The sequence below is a fragment of the Anopheles arabiensis genome, chromosome 2, assembly GCF_016920715.1.
Source record: "Anopheles arabiensis isolate DONGOLA chromosome 2, AaraD3, whole genome shotgun sequence".
Classification (NCBI taxonomy): domain Eukaryota; kingdom Metazoa; phylum Arthropoda; class Insecta; order Diptera; family Culicidae; genus Anopheles; species Anopheles arabiensis.
Window position 1 is genome coordinate 75,892,275 of NC_053517.1, and position 24,290 is coordinate 75,916,564.

Sequence of the window (24,290 nt, forward strand, 5' to 3'; positions counted from 1 at the left end):
ATCCTCATTGCTGCGAAAGAAGGCTCGCGATAAGCGTGCGCCGACAGCCGCAAATACTTAAAGCAACCGACGCGAAACCCACGAAAAATGTGTCATTCGTTCCGTTAAGTAATTTCCTTCCCGCTTCCATGCCCCTTTCGGAAGCGTCACCGTTCATGTCGTGGAAAGATTATGTTGTAAATGCACAGACCCTACCGCCCATTAGCCGTGGTTGGACTGGTACATGAGATTTCCCCGCGAAAGGATAAGCACAAACGGCACACGACTGATAGAAAGAATGGTACGAAGAGCAAAAAAAACAAATACTCCAACTCTAAGGGGAATTATACACTCATACCACACTGTACGCTAAGCGTACAACAACCGCAAAAAAGGGGTTAATGCTTACGCTCATCCGCTTTCAATGGAACGAAGGAGAATGCGGAGACAAACACACTACAAACAAAACCCCACGAGGATGAAAGGGCTCGTTCGTTCGTTCGTTCGTTCGGACAGTCACTCCAATCCCGTAAGCTGTTTATTTGCGATATGAATCATCAGCAACCGGCGATCGGAGATTAGATGGCTTACAGCGGGACGGAAATGCGGGAAGCGTGGCGAGCGCGACGCGGGAACGCTCCACTACGACACTGGGTCGTGATTATGATGGAGGTCCTTTATGCTGGGCTGGGTTTGTTGCTGTGTACACAGGTTTATTGCAGTGTTTCCCTCTTTTCACATGACAGATATCACTTTTTATGCGGCTGCCGAGTAAAAATTATGCAAACTAATTGCCGACTTGCTAAACACGTTTCTTCGGTGCGATCAAATGCGGACGAGAGGAGGAGGAGGGGCAAAACAAAAACAAAACAAAACCATACGTACTACGGGGGACAGCTAAAAATGAGATTATTATGCAGATTGTACAGATTGTGCCACGCGGGCTTACCGAATGCCGGTAAGCATGTTTGCACACAATCTGTTCTAATTGAGAAGCTCGGTTGGAGCTGAAAACACACACTGGAGAACGGCATGGATGTAATTATGAAAGGATTTTAGAACCATTATCGCTGAGGGACCGCTTTAAATGGATCCTTTTTTTCAATCATCATTTACTCGCTCTGTAAAGTGCAAATCTTTTTGCTAATTGTTTTTTTTTTCCTGTATACATAAGAAATAAAATTAAAATGAGTCTTTAATTGCTAATAATTTGTTGGTCTATTTTGTGGTGGAAATTTTTGAGATAATTGAATCAATTGATTTTCTAACAATTTGCTGCAATTTAACTACACTATTTGAAAATAATTTAAACAAAAAAAAAATCTTGCTTCTACTATTTTGATGAAATCGTTAAGAGCTGGCTAATTTCCCAAGATATGATTCAAAAGTTAACTTGTCCTGAATAACGGCTTTAATACTCAAAAATTATTACAAGAATCTTGGCGGAAATAATATAATTTACTAAGCAACATAATCATCGGTTCACTTGCTGTTTTTACACTCAATAATGTAAAATTAAACGTTTCAATTACTCTAATATTCATGCTTCTTTTTTTCACTTTGTAAGTGATACTGTTGCTGTTCATTATTCGTTAAATCATTATTTTGCGGCTTCTGTTTGTATACATTTATTTACAATTGAACTCGCGGGTCGCCGTTGAGCCTAGACTTTTATCTACATTTGCTCGTAGCCTCCAATAAAACTATTCATGACAAATTATACATCATATATTTTTTACTGTGTAGAAATAAGAGAACATGGAAATTTACTCACACTTTACTTCAGTGGCGGTCAGCCTTACTCGGAAATTTAATAATTCTTATTTAATGCTCAACATAGATGCAAACTTTGAACCTGCCTGGACAGTTCTTTAAACCTCGTATATCGTCTTCACACATCGACACACAAAGATCAAATGCTGCATTTTGCCAATGCTAACGACTAATAACGATCTTTGAAAATGTATCACTACATCGGCAAATATTTGCTAGCACTGTGGCCATTTTGATGAGCAAAAGAGACTGCTCACTTACTCATATAAGTATCGTCTTTTTAAAGTGAATGGGTTTTCGAGATTATTAAAGATACCGGCCAGATTTTTGCAGGACCATAGCTAGAGAGTATCCTCATTAATGAAGTGAAGATAGTGGTATTCCGATTAATGGTTTTCGAACTGTCCGGAAAGCCCCAAAGTCAGAAAATGGATGAAAATATGGGGTGTCCGACTTTAGATACATGCCATCTTCGGGGATACCTTCCCAAACAACCAACTACGTGTAGCTTAATTCACACTTCTTTCATCAAACTATTACGACTGAATGTTGAAGACCTTCTTCCTCAGTTGATAAACGCCCGTATTTGTTGTCTTATAATCTACAATCCATTTCTGTTTTATTCGAATAACTGCCATAGTTCTTCGTGGAGATAGAATTTGAGAACTAAGGACATGTGGTCCTTAGCTCGATCTCTTTGCTCGCTGACCGTTGTAGTGATAAGACGTAATAAATGCTAATTGATAACGTGACACACGAGCGTTATATACTTGATATGTCAGTAAAATGAAATGGGTTTATTCGCATATAACCACAGTCAATTACAAATTTCACAACATAACTATTATAATTCACCTATTAAGTTGACATATTTCACATACTTGATTACAAATCTCCAAGGAGTGGTTGCATAATTTCACTAAAGCTTTAGAACATCTGACAAAGTGAATGAACTGTACCATCAAATGTTTCAAACTTGCTCGACTTGCTCGCATAAAAACGAAATTAATGTTGGATATGGTACACATTGTCGTCCGGCATCATCGTAGTGGTGACGATCGCAAATCATCGATTGACTGTCGGCAAAGCAACTATGATGACGTGTGCAAAAAACATAAAGGATTTTTTTTTTCTTCTAAAATTCTGAGTTAGTTATAGGAACTTTTCAACGATAACTGGAATGATATTGGAAGGATACTGAAATGAAAATGTTAACGCCAGTCATTGTTCCACGAGGTTCATTATATCCCATCACTATCCATTCGGTACGATGGAGACGCCTAGTACTTAATGGAATGTAGAAGTATCGCAAAACTACTTCTCGCCAATTGCTCATGCGGTGGAATACTGTGGTCATCTTAAATAAATTAAAATGATATCATACAATACAAAACCTAAAAGTGATATATACCCCGGTAAGTACCTTACACTTCGCTTTGGGAGCATTTGGGAAGCACAAAGTTGGGTTTAAACTAAAACTATCGATCCACAGCCTGTGGCAGCTCTGGACCCATAATCGACAGATTTATCCCGAGCCACTACTACCACGCTTAAGTTGCGCTAGGTCATCTCTATACAGCTGTCAGCGCTCAACAAAGGGGTATTTGTTTAATGGAATTTTTAATCACCTTACAACTCCCGAACGAGAAGCACTGCACCAACGGTTGTGTTGATTCATAATTCATGCCCCCGTTACATCTCAGCAACCTTGTCCATTCCATCCTACTTCTATCCTGCTTGAAAATGGCTTCACCAAAACTGTTGGCAGTTTTGCTGCGGGTACTCGCGCACCTTTTGGCAAGCGCGTTACAACACCAACCCATCCATTCTGGCCAGCCTGCATAAATGCACTAATATCTTCACCACCAAATGCTTTACGCCGACCGGTGGCAAAGACCGGTGCACCGCAAGCATACTGGCCACCGCAGGCATAGACTGCTGCTAATCAGTTTAAGCGAAACATAATTTTCCACCAGCACTTGCGAAAGCGGCCAGCAGGAACGGATTGCGACCGATGCAACATAATTGAATGTCTGCCACTCACTCAAACTATTCACCGAAGCCGCCAAGCAACGCCTAATGTCAATATAAGCCGCTGACAGCTCACGGACGGACGTTGACGAGAGCAGTAGCACGGGCAGTGGGCTCCACGGTGGCGGGGATTTATTTGTACGTGAGCAGCAGTAGCAAATTATCCAGCGCCGGATGGGGACCGAAGCGGAGTCCCGGGTCAGTGCAACGATGAGCGTCAGCTTGCAATCACGCTCATATTTTCCTTCCATTTTTCCCCCACTCCTTTTCACCAACCAGGTGGCCCCGCGTATGGCGCACTTTTTGCTGTCCTCACACCTGTTGTTATCGGCCATTGTTCCGTTGCAAGTTTCCACTCGCCTGACACTGCCAGCAGATGCCAGTTGACAGCTTCTCCCTTTGCCTTACCAGCCCTTGCTCTTGCCCTTTTGCCGTCAGTTGCCGTGTGGTCTTTATGAAGTTTTAACCCGATTACCGCGTCAAACCAACGTGTATGTAACAAACACGGCGTGGCAGCAGACAGGACATCATACACGGGCCGGAGAATAACAAACAGCACAACCGACCGTGAAGGGCCGTTGCTCGCTGTGGCTGTCACACTGGTAGGTGATAAGTATGGCGACGGTTGTCCCACAAACACACAAACTCGCACACACTGACGCAGAGCAACAATGCCTACCGCTTTTGTAACGGGCAACATGATGTGGAAAATCTTCTGCAACAGGATTAAACAGAATGCGGATGCTGATGCAATACTTTCAACGACTTTTTAACGTAAAACCATAGTTCATACTGTACTGTTTTATGGCGCATGTAGTCAATCGCACGAAAGTTTCGATAGAAAAACATAAACCAAACAACAATATATTGCACCGTACGCCATTTTTGTGACGTAGTGAAGCAAAAAAATTGAATATCAGCTCAGCAATAACTTAATGAAATAACCTAAGCGTTATTTCAACAGTATTTCAGCAGCAATCTTTGGATAACTGCAGTTAAACCCACATAAAATCAATACAAGCTAAACACACTCGACCTTCACAGTCACACAAACAATGATTCTGAACGGGACATAAGGGAGCTTCCCAAGAATCAATGTGAAACACATTGCTGCTTGCGATGGGTAAAATTATATTGCATCCCACCCGTCGTGGGATGCATCCGGTTTGGTGGACACCATACCTGACCGTACCGTTTGTGTTCCATTCACTGAGAGAAGAGATAAAAAACGACACCTAAAGAGTAAAAGAGTTCCGGAGCTGGGTCCGGGTACGACTGGTAGGCCCGGTGATAAGCGACGCCTGGCCGACTAATCGCCAGCCGATGGCAACACCTCGAAGTGCATCGACGACGGAGAAGCAGGTGTGCTGCTAAAAGGAAACTTGTACCGCAGATGCTCGCGCCCCGGAACTGCTGCAGCTCTCTTTTTGTTCCATTATATCGGTCGACCGGGCGATAGACTGTGCCAGTGCCGTGGGTTTGCATCGGTCCGGTATCACGGTCACCGCCGTAGCTCGACGACGCAACGATTTTCCCTCGGTTTCCGGTTTCCGGCAGCAGGTACCGCACCGCGAATGATAAGACGGCGCACATCTTACCCGGGAGCAAAAGCGGGTACCGAACGAACTGAATCCCATCCCACCCCTTCTCCTTGCCGTTTCATAGATGAATAATGGTTCTAATGATTGAAATGTGCAAGTGTTTTTCCTACTCAGCCAGCTAATGCGCGCCAGCTTTTGTGCAAAACGCTCCCGTGCATAGCAGCATGGGGCAAAATCCGTCGGGCTTAAGGGGTGTTTGCGCGATTCCGACAAGGCGGGCAGCAATAAGCGACAGCAGCACCCGAAATAGATTGGCGGCTTCGTGCCGGCAGAGGATGTGGCCACCTTCTACACGTACAGCACGTGCGTTTTCATCCAAACGGCAACGTAATACGGTGACGTACGTTGGTCGCGCTAGAATCGTTCTTAGTCCTTGTTACCTCTTGCTCAGGCTGCTACATTTGCTTGCAAAGAAAGTGATAGCTAATTTGGCAAATCGGAAAAAGTGCACAACTATCAGCACATTTTCCATTATGCTGGCTATGGCCACGGGGATTTAAACTCGTTTTGAGCATCATGCAAATAATAATGATTACGTTTAATGAATAAGCAAAATTGATGAGGGAAGAATGTTTTAGCGGAGCTTTAGACACTAACAGTTATACTTTTTTTGGCAGCATTGTGTTCCTTGCGCAATCGGTAGCTTGAAGAAAAGAAGTTTGCATTGAAGCACATATTGAAACCCATCTCTTGCTCTTGCGAAGATTTTTAACTACTACTTTTTTGCGAATACTTTTGAGAACTATGATGAATTATGTTAAATTAAGTACTTTTTTACACGGTATTTATTGTTTGGGTTTTTAACGGATTTTTACATTTACGCTTTTACCAGGGTAAATATTCAGTATTTTAATTTGAATATTTTTAATGCACTTTTAGTCATTTTTCTTAAAAATATTTCTCGAAAGATTGTATAAAAAAACTTTTCCATATCTTTTTACGCAATTATGGCATAAACATCAACATTTTCCCATTGATCATGTCGTACAACCAGATCTTAGTTTGAAAACGATTCCTTCAATGTTTTCTAAAGAACTACCTGATTATTCATAAAATATCAACATACTTAATAATTTTAAACACTTTTGCCTCAAATTCAGAACTCTTAGATTTTTATGAATTCTGATTGATTATTTTATGAATTACCAAGTTGAAACGCGATTCGCCGAAACGTTTTACCCGATACATTTTGCATTTTTCAAATTAGATTAGAGTTTATATATAACATGGCTTAAAAAAAAAGAATTGAAAAATGTTGTAAGATCTTTTTGCGAGTATTTTTGGATGATCCACTGAGAACAACAGATTAATAATAGATTATCTACTGATCGAGCTAGAAAAAATACGCATTTGTCATAAAAATATGGTTTAAGCAAGGGCATATGTTCCCTTATGCTTGTGTAGATGTTCATTCAATAAAATAAAATAAATCAATTCTGAAGATAAATACTAAATACATACTAAAGATACGTTTATATTGGTTTCCTTCACAACGGCCAAGCCGTATTGCTAATGTAAAACAAGGATACCTTTTGCAACACATTTTCATAAGTAGAACAAACTTTTTCGATCTGCAGTCCACATTTGTAACAGAACCATCTTGGCGAGCAACATGAAAATGATTCGCGACACGATGTAATGATGCACTTTCAACATATATACGTACATGCCAACGCTATCCAACAAGTGTCATACAAGTGCTTAAACGCTTTCTGTTAGAAGTTATAGCACTGATGTTTTCTATGTTCTACATTAAGGATATGTAGCCATGTCATAGATACCAACTAGATCCAACAGGAAAACAAACTGACATTAGCTGTTGCATGAATGAATGAATTGTTTTATAGCGCTTTTGTAAATTTCAATTCCAATAGCTTCTCTGTTGGTGTATTATTTTTTTTTTTATTCAGGAGTAACGGTCCAAAAAGGCCGTATTGCTTAGTTTCATTGTTTGTATTTTGTAAACAATATTGGAATAATATTTTTTCCTATTTCGGATTTAAATAATCCTCTTTTTCCTGTACAATTAGTTAACTATCTCCTAAGTATATAATTAATTAACAGCACTCTATAGATAGTTCATAATTAAAAAAAAAACAGAAAATATTTAAAATAAAATATCACATAAACATATCACATTGAACGATATTAGCCTAAAAAATTAAATTCCTCAGTAATACATACAGTAATACATTATAAATACATTCAATCAAAGCGAATTACATTTTAAATCATTCAAGTTGCTTAACAAAGCTCAAGAATCATTATTGTCTTTCAGCATGTGAGCACGATCCCTAGATTTAAGTGGTAGTTTGTTGTTTACCCACGCAAAGTGTACCTTTTACTTCGTACAAGCCCCATCATTAAGTGATTGGTAGCAATATTCCACCAAACATATACAATTGCATTGAGCATTGTGTGTTTGCGTGTGTATGCCTGTGTGTACGGGGTTTTCACAGTATTTTTACCCAACCCACTAGGACTACGATCTTCCGATATTTCCGATTGCGATGCCTCACTTGCTCACACGGTCGGACGATATAAATAGCATAATGTTTTTATAATCTTGAAACAACTTCGCATCGAGATCATCAGCAGCCCATCTTCTTCATCGCAATCGCCGCGAGTGATTCTACGACCGTACGCAACCCACCAACCATCCCCTTTCCGAACCTACTTACCGCACAAAACACGCCGTACCACTTACGCAGAACGCGAGTGTGAAAAAAACCCTATCTTGGCGTGATGTGGGAAACACATGATACCCATCATTACAACACATCTTTCGGTCTGTTTTGTTTCGGATGTTTATGATGAGTTTGATATTTTCTTTTACACACCCTTAGCCCGTGTAAACTTGCCTGAACGTGCGCGGGGAGGCTGGGGCCGTTTCGTATAGAATGAACCAAATCAATAAACATTCGCACGCCATATTAGTAACCCACTGGTACAATGAAAAACCTGTGCGTATTACTGTTGGAAAGCAAGCGCAAACATTGAGCAAACCAGCAATGCTTTTGTGCTCAATGAAGCGAACATTGTATTCATGAAATGTCATGATAACGGCAGGCCGACTGCCTTTCTGCTAACGGCACAAACGTTCAAGTGCAGCTGCCAAGTTGTTGTGGTGGTGGTGTGCGCTGCGTGTCAGTGTATTTGGGAAATATCAACCGTCTGCGGTCAGCTAGACGTTTTGGCTTGAGTTTTATTTATGCTTCTACCAATAAGCAGGCAGCGAAATTGGTTTGTCACGAGTTGCCGTACGAATTTGTATCGCGTTCGTCCCATTTGACTCAAATGCGATGGGGCATGATGCATACAAATGAAAACATTTTCCTCTCCTGGCGCTTTGTGCTTGGGTCAGACCATCGAGGTTTTAAGTTGATTATATAACGAGAAATTCGCTTCTCTACGTGCTTACTGTGCGTCTAAATTGTATACAATTATAATAATTGTTCAAAGAATGTTCAACGCCACTATTGTAGCTATAAATCAACATTATAAATAAATGTACTTGAAATCATTATAATAAGTAAGGATCGTGATGGTCTGTCAAAAAACGTGTTTATTGAAATATTGCTGTAAGTAATTCCGTTCTCAGCTTGCGTTTTATTGAGCCAAATCCGTAATAGGTCTAGACTTGACTACTAATATACTTGGTTTTCTGTGACTAATTAGAGCTAAAGAACTTATAATTAAAATACCATTCTTTATATAGCGAAAAATGTGGTCACACAACAGTGAGGGGACGAATAATTTCAGCATTATTTATCAATTACGTGCGAATTGTTGAGGAATTGCGAATTATTGTTCACATGAAATTATGAACGACGTGTCCAATTGTAATTAGGCAAGAAGAAGAGAAGAAACAGGAGAACGTGGGAGTGTGTCTTCAAAAATTAAAATCGTCATTCAACATTTATATAAAAAAGTGTTATACACTCTTTATGTTATGTTCTAAAACTGAAAAGCTTACTAATGATTTGACATTGATGTTGTTGTATCGGTAACAGAAAAGCCTCTCGTTTAAATAAAAAATAACTGCCATATAGGTGTACTTAAGATTACAACCCAAGGTTGGCCTGAGCATTGACAATAATGAGATTAATCCTCGATTCTCAGTTTTGGATTTACTAATTAATTATCATCAATAGTTCATCAACAAATTTACTTAAAAACTGTGAAAACTAAGCAAAATGTATTACCTCCTTTTCTAGAGATTATTTTACGAAAACTGAATAACTTTGAACCTTATTTTTAATAAATCATGAAATGTTCATTGACATTCGTGTACATTCGTTATGTAACTTTTTCAATTGTGAAATTTTTTACTTATAGTAATGTTATTTGAAGTAAAATTCTTGCTAAATATTAAATTTCTTAAATACACTCAATGTTTCTCTACAACCACTCTTTTGAGGAATTTGACTTAAAAAGTGAAACATAAGGAGAACCTTTATTTTTAAGTCCAAAAATCCTTACGTTTCGATACCAAATGTTTTCATGGAAATTCCGGACGAAGAATATTATGGTACTTTTTTTGCTATTTTTTTAAATACGTTTAAAATACTAATAAAGCACCAGATCAACATTTTACAGACCAAAGTACCATTTTAATTATTTTAATTTCATACATTCGGTCAATTATTCAATCTGTCATGTATTAGAAAAATCGCAAACAATTCTTTACAATGTCATTATATTGGCGTGTGTCGTCAGAGTGCATCTTATCTGTTTCCCAATCAATTTAATCTCCACTCAACTCGTCCTACATTTTAATCTGCATAATGTGCTTTGAACACTAACATGTACGGAATGGATGCATGGTTCTCAAGTGACGTAAATTATAGTGTCACTATCATTGCCATCCGTACGGTTGATTTAACTGCCAGTCCTAATCACTTTCACAGTATTATCACATTCTCAAGCCATGAGGTTTATTCGATAGCGCAAAACACACACACACATAGCCACTACTACCGGCATTTGAAATTGGACACAATCGTTTGCCGTAACCACATCGACCATATTTGCAGAACATAAACACAATCATTTGCTCACCGGCGACGAGCTCAATACCAAAGAGTCGTAATCCTGGGACTTCTTCCGCTATCGAACGGAGACAGTTGAATAATTTTATGTTTTCTCCAACTTTATTGCCCTTCTTCATCATCATTAGTGTGGTGCTCCTGTTCGTCCAACCCGGGCCGAGGATGGCCTTTAGCCTTTCGCCGGTTTTGCTCCTTCCAAGCACTGACCGTAGTGGTTGTACAATTAATTGGTCTCATTTGCCGCACGGTGTGCACCGCCCAGGGCCAGGGATATAGCTATAACAACCAAACCGAACCGACCAATCTTGCATTGCATCATTATCCAAGATTTATTTTGCCCGGTTTTATTTCGCCTTCGCTGGCGATTTGTTTTTCCTTTCCCAGGGCTGGCCCGCACGGGAAACACCGGCATATTTGGAGCACGGCCAAATCGATTGTGTTGTGTTTTATGAGGACCGCTTGCCGGTACCGATATTTATATTTTCTCTTTTCACACTCAGTTGCAGCCGAACGGAACCCGTTAGGTGTGGTTTTTGGAGCTGGATGAAGCCATAAACAGTAAGAAGCAGAGTGAAGTTTGCACTATAGCTCCTGATTTTCAATTTTATAACTTGCAATAGAACTGTAAAGCCTTTTTAAGGGGTTTTGTTGTTAACTCAACACTTCAACTTATTTTAATTGAATACGAGAAGCCGGTTTAACATTTTATTCATCATTTTCAAACCATATTACAGCGAGCCAAACACGAATCGAGCGTTTCGTTCAAGCGCTCCCATAAATCCTGTCAATCAACCCCAGACATCACACCGTACGCCACCAATGCATCTAGCACTGTTGCACTCTCAGTTTTCGAGCCCCGCGGACAAAGAGCGAACGCACAATTTCCAATTAATTTCTCTCAATTGCATGCGAGCGCACGAAAAGAATTTCAATCAAAGCTTTCAACGTCAATCAAACTGCCAAAATCAAACCCAATCCGATAATGTAAAGCTCGCCGAAGCATCAGCAGCACGCCCGCGTGACACAAACGTTCGCAAATAGTTGCTGTGATGCATGCTTGTGTACGTGTGTGTGTCTGTGAATGCACCTAAAACCACTCAATTAAACTTTCTAGATACATAAAAAATAAGTTTAAATGAGTTTCTCACCACCTTGCCATTTTAATATCATCCAGATAGTTTGGTCTTTCTACTTCATTAGTTTGCAGTTCAGTGGCTGTGTTTCCTAATAACTTACCTACTTAAACTCCTCCGCCGGTCACTTCCGTGTATTGTGCCATTTATTGTCATGCAGTTTCGCACTGATTTCGCAACACACACAGCTTTTGCCGGCTATATACCAGGGAGAGAGAGAGTGTGTTTCCAGCTACCTTTTCGCACAGCTACGACCGTGTTGTTATCAGTTTTCCTACGCTTATCGCACACTTAACACTCACACGAAAAACTCTTTTCCACTGCTCACACTAGCACAAGTAAATCGAACTGGTGGCTAAACTACACTCTCACTCGCAACACGCTACGAAACACACTGCACTAAACGAGCTACGGGCTTGTAACGATGCCCATTTTTTGCGTATCTTTGGTGTCGAATTTCAGTATTGCTTTTTAACTTCACCTAAGAGATGCACTGTTTTTTTTTTGTGTGAAAGAGATTTAAAACAACAAGAATTTTAAAAAAATGTCAAAAACGCCTAAAACTTTATGAAAAAATGACTAAAAACACTCTATAAGGCAATTATACGAAAATTGTTGAAACATAATCCTTATGCTGGTCATATCTCTTTGTTCCAAATCTTCCTTCTCTTTCCCTCGGCTCTCCTCCATCACCAAGAAAAATAAATAAAACGCACGAACGTCATCCCAATAATCAGAAGAAATTCAATCATATCCATATCCGGCCAGTATTAATTTGCTCAATTTTCGACGACAACGACGACCTCGAACCTCGTGGGTGAAAGTTGGAAGCTTTTGTTTTAGCGCCAACCATCTTCCCCGAACCCGGCCCTGCCCAGCCATGTCGTTTCAGCTGCCTCGCCTCGCGCCCCTTATTTCGGCCATCTTTTCATCAAGCTCCCAATCGCCCAATTCCTCACGTACGTACGGTGGAGCGGTGGTCGACGATCACGATCCGACTTCGAGGTGGAGGAGGGCTGTGTGTGTGTGTGTGTGCGTGCATTTTTTTAATGGGACTTTCATGTAAGCGAGGTTATCCGCTTGCCCTACTCCAAACAGCACCTCCACCCTGCCCAGCCAGCCTACAACGATAGCGAATGTAATATTTGAACCGTTATCACTTATCAGCAATCGAATATTTTCCCGATTTCGGTGCTGCCCTGGCAGCACACTCCTGTGACCTTCAGGGTAGCCTAAGCCAAAGGCCACGTGTGCTTGCCTACTTGCTGATTTGCTTCCATTTACACCACGAAAGAAAAAGAAAAAAGCGAATGCTTGTTTGTCGGTGCCTTCTTTTGCCAATGGAAAATCGCATCTGTCAGCCGTGAAGAAGACCTGCGGGGCCTTGTTGTCGTGCTGTCGTCGGCTACTTGGGCAGAACCGGGAGGCTAGCGAAAGCCAAAAGGGAAAGTGTCACCTTCCCCCTGCCTGCCCGGTTCTGCCGGTGTCCACTCCAACTGTCGCCAGTTGCGGTTGTTTAAGCAAACTGTTTGCGTGTGCGTTTTTTTCATTGTTTTACGAGTGCTTCGTTTATTTTGTTCCGAAATCCAAGGACTTCTCGTTCAGACTACACTTTCTTTTCCTTTTTTCCCCTTCCCGCTTCCCGGTGCGTTTCAAAAGTGGGAAACATTCTTCACTCGCTACAGGCTACAGAGGAGTGTAGAAAGAGAGCGAGAGAGTGAGAGAAAAACACACTGAAAAGAAAACGAGCACAACGAAATGGAAATAAGACATGCGGTAGCACAACAACACCACCAACAGCAAGCACATGCTTCGCAAGTGGAAAGAATTTTCCGATTCCCACGAACCCGTCGGTGGGGAAGGTATAAGGGAGGGTGAAGAATTTTCGGCTGCAGGCAAGAAACGGCATGTTGTTGCTCGTTCCTCGCTCGCTCCCCAAGCTTCTCGCCGTGTTGACGGCAGTGGCCGATTCGATGGTCGTTAGGATTTTCACTTTTCACCTATATCTTTGAGTCCAACTAGCAGGCACAGACACACACGCACGCACTACTGGCCACGTTGAGGTTGCTTCGCCATTCTTCGCCAAACGCTTCGGCCGGGGCGCGCGGGGCTGATGATGAAAGACTGTGGCGCAACGTGCAGCAGCAGCAAGCAAGCGGCAGCGGAGGCTTGGTGGAAAACTCATGAACCGCGCGCTGTGAACACCCGATTATTTTTAGCCCATGGCGGAGATATTTTCGTCCCTGCTTTGCCTGCCTGTGTGTGTGTGTGTGTCAGTGTGCTTTTTTTTAGCTCGACTTGCTTTCACTACACATCGGCGACGACGTCACTTTCATATCTTCTCGCCCGCTTCACTGACAGAGTAGATCATGTGTGGTAGTTTGTGTGTGTGTTTGATGCGTTTCTATGTGTGTGTGTGTATGAAAGGGATAGTTTTTTGTCACCACTTTTGCCACCCTCTCACTCCTATCAGCTGCCGACCCGGTTTCGATTCCGTTTGATCGCTCATCCGTACACTTTTTCCCGGACCGAACGGAGAACGGACGACCGCACAGAAAGTAAAGCCGTCCTAACAAAAGCCGAGTGTATACTTTTAATTTTATTTAGCAAATGAAATGAATGTTTCTACAATGTACGTCAACCGGGAAGAATCGGTCCTAAATTTGCGTACCGTTCTTTTCTTTCTTTCGAGACATTTTCGCCTTCTTAAGACACGCTCCACTTCGCACCACTAGAGCGATCGAACGTAGAAAAGGCAAACGAACGGTCGTACACGGAATGATGACAGCGAAATGGAAACATCGTTCGGTTCACCTACTAAACCAGCTGATAATGGCTTCACGTGGCGGGAACAGGGTGAGAGGGGGTAGGGGGTTTGAATGCTTGACACACTTTGGTTCGGAAAATTCTTCAATGAAAAAGGCAATAGCCACATCTGCCAGCAGGAGGGCAATGTTCGGGTTCCGTGTTGAAGTATCTATTTCGACAGCACAAAGAACGAACGACACAAACCTCTGGCCAATGTTCGGAGTAGATTAGGCACACACACGCACACTCACATATCGAATAGCACAGAGCACTAGAAACATCCGAACTAGACCATCATCAGCGGCTGGCACAGCACGGTAAAGAGTTTTGTCTGCCGGGCGCGCTTGTTAACTGAACTCCTGCCTTGGTCGAGAACTCCGAAAAATGTACCCACACACACACACACACACACACACACACACACACACACACACACATACACATGGTGGTCTCGCAATTCCGTTCCGGCTAGCCCCGGACATGGCGGTTCAAATGAACGTATAAACAGGCGCACTCCCTACCATCCCACTTGGGGTTGTACTTCACGCGACTACAAGGATTGCTCTAGTGGATTTGGAGGATGTTCTTAACCCCACTCTCGTCCCCCACTTTCGTCACTACTAGGAAAGCGAAAGAACAGACACATACACACACACACACACACTGTATGGCCGTGGCCGTGGTTACAACCAGCGAACGACGAAACCCGCGACTTTGGAAGTGAGCGCGCGTTACCTTCAGGCTGCACGGTCGAAGTGACAATGACATCGGGTGCGAGCGCGCGCATTCACCATCACTCCGACCGAGTAGCCGAACGAGAAAGAGCGCGCGAAATGCCAGCTCCAAACTCCCCGCCCCCAGCAGGTCCTTCGGCACGGTTCGTGAGTGGTGCCGATCTCACTACGGTAAACGGTGCAACACTCACTATGACGTGCAGTGAGAGCGATTAACTCACTAAGAGCGATGGAGAGCTCATCATCTCCTCATCGTCATCATGCTGATTGCCTTCATTTGTGTCCATTATGTGTACTGCTCCAAGTGACAGTAAGAAGTCAAAGGCTTACCCCACACACATACATGCAATACGGGGCTTGAAGCAAGCAAGCAGGCAGGTCATCGTTCAAACCAAACTCCTTTTCGAGTGAATCGCTCTTTCTCTTTCTCTCGCTCTCTCTCTCTCTCTTTCTCTCTCACACACATACATAGTTCTGTCGATTGCTCTCTCCCAAACCGTCGTGCATCGGAAGCAACTCTCCGATTGCTGCACAATGGAGCAGCTTCCGGTGGTGATGAAAAGTTTGCGGGCTTTTTTGTCCTCCTATGACGTCACAGCATGATGCACCGCGCGTGGGAAGGATGGAGATAGCATACAATCCTTTCCAAACTATTGCGTTTTTCCTCCTGTTACTAGTTTTGCAGTTGCATGCCGCAATATTAAAAATGGTACATTCTTGATAATACGTTGCTGAGAAGAGAGCTAAGAGAGAGAGAGTAAGAGCGTGAGAGAGAGAGCGCGCCAAACAACGGAAAGTGTGTCCCAAGAAAAAAAACTCGGTCGCACGCGTAGTAGTAAGTCGTAGTAGAGTATAGTACGGAGCGGCAGACAGCCCGGAATAGGTTTCTGATTTTTCGGAGAAACGAGTTTTTCCGACCGGCGTTTCTACGAAGTCTGGATCTGCAAACGAAACCTCGTGATTTTTGCATGAGGGGGATGAGGAGAGCGTGGAGAGAGAAGCACACAAAAAAGGTAAAACTAATGCAGCATCGCAAAACTTTGTAGTAAAAGCGGAAAAGGAAAGGTAGATGTTATGCGTAAGCGAATCCCAAAGTATTGTGTAGGCGCGTACACGAGTTGCTGCTGCTGGGAAAACACGCCATCTAACAACACACTGTTGTTACCCACCCACCCCCTGCGAGTGCATTTGACACACTCAAGAGGAAAGGAACATTGAAGATACCGGGCGAGGGAAAGGTGGGAAGAAAAGTAGGCCATCGTTCAGCTACGCACTTCAGAGCGCGTTTGGCTGGTGCGCGTGGTGCGAGCACTTGACAGAGGGTTGATAAATTTGTCCAGGGATTTTTACGACACCTCCTGCTTTATTTCTCCTTCGGAAGGGTTTTTACATAGACAATTTGTGTGTTTTTGTTGCTGTTGTTGCCTGCCTGTTTCTTAACAACACTTCATTCGGCCTATCTGCTTGAGTACAGCCAAGTGGGTTTGGAGTGGTTTCTTTCCCTGCGGTATTTTGCTGCCGCTTCTGGTGTTATTATCGTTTATTATTTTCGGCATGCTAAACATTCATACCGCCACAAGCGGCACAGGCACAACAACACACGGTTACGGAAACCACCTGTCGGGAATATTTTCAACCGGCAATGGGAGCAAATATGTGTACGCCGTGCATTGTAGTGTGTAATAAGAGACGTATGGTAGCACGGGGCAAAATGGACATTGGCTAGTGTTGCCTTTTTTTATAGAGACTATTAACATGTTGGCTTTTTTCGCATTTTAACGGGGATATACGGTCAGTTTTCTCATATATCGACCTCTTAGAGGACGTTCGATACGATCTTAAAGGCTTGCAATACTATCCGAACTTTTTTTAAATTAATTTATTTATTTAAATTCGATTATCTGTCAACTATTGAGTTGTTTTTATTAAAAGCGTGCTTGTTATACATATAGAAGTTTCTTTTATGACTAAACGGTCAGCCAAATATCCTACATTCATGCAAAAATCATGCCAAATTGATACATATTGAATCTCTACTGTATATTGTTTGCATAATCTTATTCACCTGACATCCAATAATAATAAAATTTCATTTTAGAGCTTAAAACTAAGTTATTTCTTACGCAATACGGCAAAGCCTCTCTCTTGAATAAAAACTATGTTATTTCCAAAAGGTGAACGATGATTATTATTTAAAATTGAGGGAATTGATGACAAATCAAACCTTTCCTATTTTCTAAATATTATTATATGATATCATCATCAAAGTATTTAACAATTTGTGCATAAAAAACAAGGATATAATATTTCGATAACATGTAATAATTACACGTAATGAAATGGTTTTGTTTGGAAAAATTAGGACGGTTTTTTGTTCTAGGAGTAGAATATTAAATTCACATTGACAAAAGAAAGCTTTAAAAACAACATTATATTCGCTAATTGTTTTTTCTTCAATATAAAATTTGATGATTGTCGCATGTTTACGGATCGAATTATTTTTTTTTACATTTAAGTTATGTTAAATGAAATAAATGTTTAACTCACAGATCACATGAAAGCAATTGTATTGAATGCATTGTTTCTAGATAATCTAATTTGATGTTGTTGATGATGATAATGATGATGGTCCCTCCACTTTCCTCCGCAAAGGTCGAGAAGAACGAAACTATCTTAAAGATATTTAGGTATGACATATTTTTTCATTATAAACTCTAGTGGATTCAATTCTAAAGGATTCTTATTCAAATCTTTAGCATGCTATTATCTGGTGTTAATAGCATGCTAATTTGCCCCCCATTTGGGCTTTGTGTTAAATATTTACTTACGCTTATTAGTATTTGTATTGGTTTGAGCATTCGTTACAATGACAAAGTTTATTAGTCGATGTAAAAAATGTCTTTAATATATTTTAATGAAAAAAATCCCTAAACAGCTCATATTTTATCAATTGATTTTCCATTCAGTTTTGTAATTATTTTGGTGAAAACATTTTTCAAATTCAACCAACGGCATTTATTTATTTTTTGTAATTTGGAACAACAGTTCTAAACCAAATGATTGTTTTTAAATTGAATCCTTATTCGAAAACGGTCCCTCATGAAAGTCGTATGTGAATGTTTGTATTGGCTTCCAAGGGCATACAGATCGTGCAACAATCAAACATTATTGAGCGCCGTTCGCATATGAACTGGCTTAGATTAAGCAGAATCGGCTCCCGCATTGCTCCCGAAGTCTGAAAGGTCATTTGCCAGATTAAGTCCCTTCCCGTTCGTTCACCATTCCCAGCACACGCTCCACTGCTCGGGAGAATGCCGTTGGGTTTATTAATATTTCCTCCGTACGCGCACAAAACAAAAACAACAACAGCAACAACAACGACGTAAAAAAACCCATTTGTGTAAACAATCAACCGAGCGCACAGCCAGACATTGTGCAGACCTTGCCATGTTTTTGCATGCGTGAAATCAACCGAATGATTGTTTGTGTGTGTGTTTGGGGGTGTGTGTGTGTGCATGTTTCTTTTAACGCTTTCTTGTTCCCGGGTGTGCGCGTGCATGCTGTTACACTTGTTGTCTCCATGTCAGCGTGCGTTCATTACTCTTGAATCCTTCCCTCCTCCACCGCTTTCCTGGTCACCCAATAGTTCCAACCAGGGCCATGGCTCCGGGCACAAAGTCCTCAGACTGGGTCAAGGAAGGTGTATTGAGATGAAGGAACGTCGTAAAAATTAAAACATACGCCCCCCTACCCCCTTCAACTGCTCAGACCCTTCGTTTGTCGTTCCTTGTACGTTCGGCCCAAATTCGAATTCACGGCCATTTGGGCAACTGTTTGTTGCTCTAGCAGCACCAGGGCATGCAGATAGGAAGCAGAGCAGTATCAAGACGAAGATTCAGAGCAACAGTAACACATACAGGTACGCACATACGCACATGCATCGGTATTAGCATGCCACTCCGCCGTTGTAGATTAGCATGCCACTCCGCCGGAAGGACATTTCAAGCTATGTCTAACTTGCAATTGCCTCTTACCGTACTAAGCTTTCTACATTCGTAAGATTTATACTACCTTTAAATACCAGAAATACAACTATACAAGTGGAAACTTTAGGTTGGAGTTAAATGCAGAATTTTTTCAAATAATTCCGATTTTTACAAACAACCAGGCTTCTCCATTTATTGGAGAAGCGTGTTTTTTTACTTGCCCTCAAGAAACATTCATCAACAAACTTGCATTTTCCATACCTGAATGGCAATTGTACACAAACAAAAATTTATTTTAAAAATGTCTTTTTTTAAGCTTGAAACGAGTTTCAATACTTTTATTACATTTTAATGCACCATCGAAGGCATAAGTATAACAAAACAATCAAACCTGACGTAACATTTTCGCATACTAAAGGAACGAATGTTGTTTAATTTTTTTATTCCTTTTTATACATTTATTTTATTATTTTGTTTTATTCATATTACTTTATTATTTTTATTATTTTTAATTTTTTATTTTTAAGACAAATTTAAAGCCACGTCGTCAGTCTTCTTCGAGGCATTTCCTCCATAAAAATGGCCTTATCCCGGGCATACATTACATGCAAGCTGAAAAATCTAGTATGACGTTTGATAATGTATGGAGTGTTGACAACATTACAGCCACCAAATTTTAAACTATTACATACAAAACAATTCATAAAAGATCGAAACATGTTAACGAATACAGAGAGTCCGTGCAACCGCCAAAACGCTAAAGCACCATTTCCATCGCACCTTCCATACTTCTTCAGTAGCCTCATCTCTACGCCCTCAAATGGATACAAGGGTATTACAATCGTCTCTCGGTTCCCGTCGGTCGTCGAGTAGCGGCAATTAATTAGCCGTCCTCCGATGCCCCACTGCTCGAAGCAGAGCGTTCCCCTCCCTCCCCCACACTTCTCGTTCCACACTCACAGAAGCGCTATGCGATGATCGAATTTCGTGCGGCCATTACAATATCCCATAAAACACGGCATTTTACCACCGAAACCGCGACGCCACCACCCCTTGCCTTTGTGGCCACTATTCCGTGCCATTACTCCGGCGTGATGGTTCTCCCTCGCCCGGTGGTAATCGTGGTGGCCATCCTCTAGCGTAAACAAAACCTCAAATTCGTCGATTTCTAAATTTGTTCCGCAATTTGCGTTGCGCTGGCATATCCGTTTGCGGTTTGTAATTCAAATACGGCTTGGCAGCACCTTAGCCAAAGAAAGTAACCCATTCGATAGAAGCAACCTCACCACAGACCCACTTGGGCGAGCGGTGCTCGAATGGGCGTGCAAAAGATTTTATTCACTTTCTTCGTTTTTCGGTTATGTTTTTTCGTTTTTTTTTTGTTTTCGCTTCAAGTTTTAATATTTTGCGAATTGACGATGAGTCGAGTCACGGTGGTCTGGCAAACGTTACAACTGTTTTGCGAATATTCGCCCTCTACCTCGGGAGGGTTAATCAACGAATCTTCCACAGAACAGAAACATAAAAAAATCATCCAAAATCTGCCAAGTAGCGAGGTGTGATTTTATTTTTCTCATCTCTCTTTATTCACACCTTCGATGGACTGCAAAGTGCTGGACGTTATCTGGCGCTTTCGCAAAGCAAACAGAGCTAGAGCTTCACACGGTGTCTTTCTTTTTTACCCCTTTCCTTTTGTCCGTGAGATGTACTGTCAGTGTTTACACTTCGTTTAAAAATGACTTGCACACAGCAAGGTTGCAGTGTGGTTGCAGTGCGAATGAAACGAGCTCGGCAATTACACTTTTATCGTTCGCTGCTGCTGCTGCTAATTGAACTGCCAAATGTGCTAATTTGTGTATGCAAAAGATGTGGAGTGGTGTGCTGCCTCTTATTCTGAGCAGTGGTTTTCTTTACAACTGGCTAAAACACACCAAAAGTATTTGAACCGTTGAACACACTAATTATGGCAAATCCCGTATTCTCTCTTTTTGGTACATAACATTATTGAAAGGAATATTTTGTATAGTTTCCTACATTTATTGAACATAAAGGATGAATAATTAGTAATAATTTAACATCTTACTATACTTCATCTTTACTTCATACTTTATAAGTTGGGGCATTTCATCATACTAATTAAGAATTTAAAAAATTTGAGGCACAGGGCCAAATTTTGTAAATAATTGAGAGAACAAGCTAAACGATAGCATTTTTTTATTTTTGCTTTTATATTATAACATTTTTGCATTTTAGAAAGAAAATAATTGGTTAGTGATACCAAATAATGCGATTGGTGATATTGCAGTTGTTCTGTAATAATATCATTCAAGCATGATTCAACATTGGTAATACTTACTTACACATTCGGCGTCATAACCGCTTTGCGGTCATGTTCTGCCTCAGGAGTGTTCGCATTGGTAATACCTATTTTAAAAACTAAATGAAATGTTTAATCATTTGAAGGTCATCAACAGTGCGGCAATCAGTCAAAAATAACAACACAAGAGCAATATCGCTTCTTGATGACCCCATCCTCCGCTGCCACTAAACATATTGGAGGTATTCTGGGGATGATAAAAAAGCCTTAACGACTGAATAATTATCAAGAAAAACGTGCATTTTAGCTATTAAAATGCTTTATGAACAAGTAATTTCATGTCAGATAAATTTATAACTGATTTTTTTAAAAACTTTGAAAATCGTTGTACTCGTAAGAAGCAACAGGGTTTTTAAATGTTTGGTTTTGTTTTCAAATACGATAAAATTTTTGCTGAAATAGATAAAAATGAAGCCACCCGATTTGTGTGAACTTAAGAAGAACTAATAGCCAAAAAATATGTTACTTACTTACTTATCCGGCGCTACAACCGTTTTGCGGTCTTGGCCTGAAAAAAAATTATCATAAGAAATATGCATGGAGCTATTTCACTATATCTAAAACTTTCTATTGCAAGTATCGGCGTCCCCCGCGTTACAACCCCCTCGAGATACGACGATTCGCAGATACGACGATTTTGATTTTGACGGTTAAAAGATGTCATTGAGATTCATCAACTACCCGATCTTGAATATCTACATCGTGTAAACGGCTTTTGGAGTAAAATTAATACATTATCGAACATTGTTTAGAATAAAATACACGATATCATAGATTCCGACTCTTCAACATCGGTTATAAACTTATAAACTCGACATACGACTATTTCGACTCACGACTTGCTTTGGGACATTTTTTCGGTCCCAAATACAGTCGTATCTCGGGGGTCACCTGCATTGCGTTGGTAAAAGTCAAATTCTCTCTCTCAGTCGCATGCAAAACGTTAAATAAATTTACAGTTATACAGACTTTAGTGTGCCTTATCTATACAAAATTTCGTATGTAACTTCCTCCATCCCGAGAGTCAGTCTGATTATCGTGTTTTATTTATTTATTTATTTATTTATTACGATACAAATATCTGCCTCAGAGGGCTAAATATAGGGAAACTTACTGACTAAAACTTAAAATTATTGATAACAAACAAATACTTAAATCTAACTAGACAAACATATACTAGACAGCAAGCAATTTGTAACACAGCCAACACACGTAAAATGAAAGAATTAGAATGGTGAAACAAAAAGGGAGTCAAAGAACTGAAGGAAGAGGGGGTGAAGGGATTGAGGGGGCATATGAAAATAAAACACACCAGAGGCACTGTTGAAGCGATGGAGGGATCGAAAAAACGGATCATTGGTGCCATACAGTGTTCTTCTCGACGGGATTTGAAGGAAATCGCGGCGTCGAAGAAAACGAGCAGGCGCGTACAGCGGTATTCTGTTAAGAAGTGAAGGACAATCAATCTCGTTCCGAAGCAAACCACTGATAAGCAAAGCTTGAGAAGCAGAGCGACGATCATGCAGTGTCATCAATCCAAGCATACGGCATCGGACTTCATAAGGGGGAAGAGAAGCACCCGATTGCCCTAAAAGACGCCTAATGGCAATACGGGTGAATCTGCGTTGAACACTTTCAACCCTTTCAATCCATACCGAGCTGACTGGGCACCACACAATGCTAGCATATTCTAAAATAGGGCGGACTAAGCTACAGAAAAGGGCTTTAAGGCATATAGGGTCACGCACATCATTTGTCATAGCACAAATCATTCCTAGTACACTATTGGCATGGTTAATGGTACGCTTAATATGATGATTGAATGACAGCTTTGCATCAAGGTGAACCCCAAGATCACGAATGACATTAACACGATTTAATACAACAGAGTTTAGTGAATAATTATGAGACAACACATTTAAGCTCCGAGAGGAAGATATACAAGCACATTTATCGATACACAGGGAGAGAAAGTTAGCAGAACACCAAAAGGAGAAGGAGTCTAACAGACATTGAAGAGAGACACATGAATTAGAGTCAGTGATAGGACAAAATATTTTTTAAATCATCTGCAAACATAAGGAAGGAATCGGATGGAAGAACAGAGCACACATCATTGACAAATAAAATAAAAAGTAAAGGACTCAAGACACTACCCTGGGGTACACCTGACGAACAATGAAACTCATAAGAAAAACCGTCATTCAATTTAACACAGCAAAAACGATTCGATAGAAATGATTGTAGCCATTCAAGAAAGAAAGGAGAGAAGCCAAGTTTCTTGAATTTAGCAATGAGCAGAGAATGGGGGATTTTATCAAACGCAGCTTTGAAATCGGTATACACAGCATCAACCTGCATGCCAGAGTCCAGATTTAAGAGTGCTGAGGAAACAAATTCCATAAGATTAGTAGTGGTGGAGCGGCCAGCCATAAAGCCATGTTGATTTGGAATGATCCACGATTTCACCATTTTCATTAGCGGTAAACGAATAATAGATTCAAAGACTTTGCTGAACGCCGATAAAATAGATATGCCACGATAATTAGAGACGCAACCACGATCACCCTTTTTAAAAACTGGCCTTATCCATGCTTGTTTCCAAATATTCGGAAAAGTAGCCGTGGACAAAGAAAGATTAAAAAGGAAAGAAACAGGAAGGGCTATTGCTTCACGACAATGAAAAAGTAAAGCAGCAGGAATACCATCGGGACCCGGCACTGAGGATGGTTTAAGGTTGTGGTGTGCCACCTAACGTGTTGGCACATTATTTATGTTACATATGGAGATATTGACCTTGAGCTCGAACAAATGGAT

General features: G+C 40.9%; 1 protein-coding gene across 3 annotated transcripts in view; it reads right to left on the minus strand.

The window, feature by feature from the left end:
• The window catches only part of LOC120900777 (GTP-binding protein RAD), a 37,938-nt gene extending 22,785 nt beyond the window's left edge, over positions 1-15,153 (minus strand). For 2 of the 3 annotated variants that reach the window (XM_040308253.1, XM_040308243.1), the window contains exons 1-2: positions 15,027-15,152; positions 11,672-12,061 (exon numbers count right to left, since the gene is read on the minus strand). The gene's annotated coding sequence lies outside the window, so the exon portion shown is untranslated. Of the gene's footprint in view, positions 1-11,671; positions 12,062-15,026 lie in introns of all 3 variants that reach the window. The other variant, XM_040308234.1, reaches the window with a different exon arrangement.
• Between the last annotated feature and the right edge of the window lie 9,137 nt (positions 15,154-24,290).